Source organism: Eriocheir sinensis, unplaced genomic scaffold (genome assembly GCF_024679095.1).
Source record: "Eriocheir sinensis breed Jianghai 21 unplaced genomic scaffold, ASM2467909v1 Scaffold26, whole genome shotgun sequence".
Classification (NCBI taxonomy): Eukaryota; Metazoa; Arthropoda; class Malacostraca; order Decapoda; family Varunidae; genus Eriocheir; species Eriocheir sinensis.
This window is the reverse complement of record NW_026111565.1, coordinates 1371348-1375712: the sequence shown is the minus strand read 5'-3', so window position 1 is coordinate 1375712 and position 4365 is coordinate 1371348. Positions and strand designations below refer to the sequence as shown.

Sequence of the window (4365 nt, the reverse complement as noted above, 5' to 3'; positions counted from 1 at the left end):
ATTATTGGTGCCACAACTGAGCCTTGAGGAACTCCACTCTCTACTCTCCCCCAGTTTGGTTTCTCCTCTCGACTCACCTTCCTCATTTATCTTTCCATAGAGTAATCCTTCATCCGCTCGATAACCTTTCCCCCCAGTCATCCTCACTGCTGTAGCTTCTAGATTAACCTTTTGTGCGGAACCTTGTCAAAAGCTTTTTCAGATCGAGATATACACAATCAGCCCATCCTTCTCTCTCTTGCACCACGTCTATTGCTCTTGAGTAGAGACATAGAAAGTTGGTGACACACGAATTCCCTTTTTCTAAATCCAAACTGTCCCTTATTTAGCTTATCATGTTTTCCTTTTCTAAATGTTCGACCCTTTATTTTTGTATTATACTTTCACAAATATTGCACATTTCACTTGTCAAAGAGACTGGTCTATAATTTAGTGATTCAATTTTATCTCCACTTCCATAAATTGGTACAATGTGCGCTCCTTTTCATTCTAAGGGCAGTTTTTCCGTATTTATGGAGCATGTTATTATGTCATAAAGTGGTTCCAATAATTTATTTATACACCCTTTTAGCACTTGTCCCGAGATTCCATCTGGTTCCATCTTAGTATATTCTTAGTATATATTTATATTATTCATATAGACATGTATTGGTATATCCAGGACTTTCTACATTATCAGTCTGTTATTTGCTATAACATGGCTCTGAGGAGAAGGCCACTCTACCAAATGAGCCTGTACACTTACTTTAACATTGTTTGTTCATTGGCTGATATTATATATCGACCAAGAATTGGAAGACAAGGTATGTGGATTAGCTGCACATACATTTTTTTTCAAACAAAATATCCAATCAAATGCCTAATAGTTGCTCATGCCAACAGGTGGGGGACCCCCTAGAGAGGAGTTCTCCCAAGTTGAGGAGGCCCTGCTCGACCTTCTTTCTCCCACAGGGTATGCAAATCTGCCCATTTCTGACAGCGAGGGTGGTTCTTTGAGTAAGTAACTTGATTAACCATTTTCCGTATGTTTCTTTGCCTATACATAGTCTCAAAACAGGAATTAATATTAGAACACAGAAATGGCTACTAATAAAATACATAGGATATAAATTTTGTCCAGACGAACTTATGTCATTACGAATATTTTCCATATTTTTTTTTTTTTTACAACAAAGGAGGCAGCTCAAGGGCACAAAAAAAACAATAATAAAAAAAAGGCTGCTAATCGCTGCTCCTAAAAAAAGAATTAGAAGAGGTGGCCGAAAGCAAGTTCAAATACGGGAGGAGAGATGTACTGATACCCTCCTCTTGAAAGAGTTCAAGTCGTAGGCAGGAGGAGATACAGTTGAAGGAAGATTGTTCCAGAGTTTACCAGCGTGAGGGATGAAAGAGTGAATATGCTGGTTAACTCTTGCATAAGGGGTTTGGACAGTATAGGGATGAGCATGAGTAGAAAGTCGAGTGAAGCGGGGCCGCGGGAGGGGGGAAGGCATGCAGTTAGCAAGTTCAGAAGAGCAGTCAGCGTGGAAATATCGATAGAAGATAGAGAAGCAACATTGCGGCGGAATTTAAGAGGTAGAAGACTATCAGTATGAGGAGGAGAACTGATAAGACGAAGAGCCTTAGCCTCCACTCTGTCCAGAAGAGCTGTGTGAGTGGAGCCCCCCCACACATGAGATGCATACTCCATACGAGGGCGGACAAGGCCCCTGTATATGGACAGCAACTGTGCAGGGGAGAAGAACTGGCGGAGACGGTACAGAACGCCCAGCCTCGAGGAAGCTGATTTAGTAAGAGATGAGATATGAAGTTTCCAGTTGAGATTTTGATTTAAGGATAGACCGAGGATGTTTAGTGTTGTGGAAGGTGATAGCTGGGTGTTGTCAAAGAATAAGGGATAGTTGTTTGGAAGATTGTGTCGAGTGGATAGGTGGAGAAACTGTGTTTTTGAGGCGTTGAAGGACACCAGGTTCCTCTTGCCCCAATCGGAAATAATAGTAAGGTCTGAGGCTAGGCGTTCTGCAGCCTCCAGCCTTGAGTCGTTAAGTTCCTGTAGGGTGGGTCTTCTATTAAAAGAAGTTGAGTAATGCAGAGTGGAGTCATCGGCGTAGGAATGGATAGGACAGTTCGTTTTGGAAAGAAGATCATCAATGAACAACAGAAAAAGAGTGGGAGATAGGACAGAACCCTGTGGGACACAACTGTTAATAGATTTAGGGGAAGAACAGTGACCGTCTACCACGGCAGAAATAGAACGGTCAAAAAGGAAACTGGAGATAAAGGTATAGAGAGAAGGATAGAAACCGTAGGAGGGTAGTTTGGAGAGCAAAGATTTGTGCCAGACCCTATCAAAAGCTTTTGATATGTCCAGCGCAATAGCAAAGGTTTCACCGAAACGGCTAAGAGAGGATGACCAAGAGTTAGTTAAGAAGGCTAGGAGATCACCAGTAGAACGCCCCTTGCAGAACCCATACTAGCGATCAGATAGAAGGTCAGAAGTGGAAAGGTGCTTTTGAATCTTCCGGTTAAGGATTGATTCAAAAGCTTTAGATAGACAAGAAAGTAAAGCTATAGGACGGTAGTTTGAGGGATTGGAGCGGTCACCCTTCTTAGGCACAGGCTGTATGAAGGCATACTTCCAGCAAGAAGGAAAGGTAGATGTTGACAGGCACAATATGTACTTTATATCGTACAAACACCATACTAACTTTTCCATCCGAACTTTTCCATACAAATTTTTGTCATACAAACATTATCCTTGATGAACAATTGCATACGAATTTTAGACACAGACCTATTCCAAACAAGATTTGGTCCTAGAGTCATCAGTGACAGTTCACCCAGATGTTAATCCTGCCCTTTCTGGTGGATTCATAAATGTGTACCTGGGAAAGGTAAAGTGTGGCAACCTGGATGTCACACTGGCCCTGTGTCCCAGCAGGACAGTATGTTCCGGCATACCATGGGCTCAAGGGACTGACGTGTTGGAGATAAGCACTGAGGCCACATGCAGCTTACCATATGTCCCCAACTTTACATGTGGTTGTGATAATACCATTTCCTAACTATATTTCAGATGTAGCTGGTGCTACACAGTGCCTTCCCTCCCAGGCTCTGGGTCCTGCTCAAGAAGGTACCCATCCATCCACAAGTGGTACACCGCAGGGAGAGTTTACTGTCATGGTGATTGAAGGCGAGGAGCGGAGAATCCCAATAATATCTGATAGCAGCCTTGAGTCAAGGTGAATCATATAGTAACATCGTACTATGGTAGTTATCGGTGCATTTTATTTGTATTTGGTTTAAAGCCTTAAACTGTGCACACCTTCCTTTGAAGTACATAAGTGTTCATTCTCATGAACGAATATTTTAAAATAAGACGCTATCAGCGGCATGAGAGTTTAATGACTAAAGAATGAGACGTTATGTGCCAATTGCTTAACTGTAATTGGTTAACAGATGAATATAACAAAAACATTGCTGTTTACAGCAGCATGAGAAGTAGAGTGCTATATGTATTAGGTTTGTTTTGTACACTATTTTTGCCCAAAACCCTCTGCTTTCACTCTACCATTCCAAGATACATATCACAACAAACTTGCTGAAATTTTTGGATTTACTTAAATTTTTGCATTTTTTTATTTTTTTATTCTAGGTTTCATGGAGGAGATTAAGGTGGCACCTCAGCTTCTTAATGTAAATGAAGTACGGGACCTTATTTCCGACCTTGTGGGGAGTCAAAGAGAGGCTGTGTCTTTACAGCCGGAGAATGTGGCACTGCAGCGGGAGTGTGCTGCAATGCAGCGGGAGACTGTGGCTGCCTTGCAGAAATTAGCTGAAACACCAGCAGCCATCCTAAAACTTGTTCAGGCTATGGGAGGCCGAATTAAATAGGAAGCCATAGGTTTTCCCCTCATGGTTTAAATCATATAGGATTAATTATTTTTATTTCCTGGATTTTTTTAATCTCCTTTAATCACTAAGTTATGACGTAAATCTTAGATGATCAAGTTCTTTTGTCTTTCTTAAGGTTGTTAGTTTTTCTCATTAGTTTTTGATTTTAGGTGTAAATATTGATTTTTTCTCTTCCTCAGGATTAAGTTTTGATGTAAACATTATATATTTTCTATCTGTGGATTCTAGTCACGTTCCATTTGCTCCCGATACCAGAATCTAAAGTTGAGCTGTGTTACATTTTTAGTTCCTCATGTTTCTAGTCGCCTTTTCTATTTTTTTTTTTACCCCAAATACCATTTACCTCAAGTTGAGCTGCTATAATTTTAGTTTCTCAGGATTCTAGTATACCTCAAAGTGAGCTGTGCTGTAATCTTAGTTTCTCAGGATTGATTATATTAACACAAAGAT

General features: G+C 40.8%; 1 long non-coding RNA gene across 1 annotated transcript in view; it reads left to right on the top strand.

The window, feature by feature from the left end:
* Window positions 1-3978, top strand: part of LOC126991331 (uncharacterized) — a 6374-nt gene extending 2396 nt beyond the window's left edge. Inside the window, exons 2-4 of the long non-coding RNA XR_007745407.1 lie at window positions 883-996; window positions 3077-3242; window positions 3656-3978. This is a non-coding gene — a long non-coding RNA (uncharacterized LOC126991331). The remainder of the gene's footprint in view (window positions 1-882; window positions 997-3076; window positions 3243-3655) is intronic.
* Window positions 3979-4365: the final 387 nt, after the last annotated feature.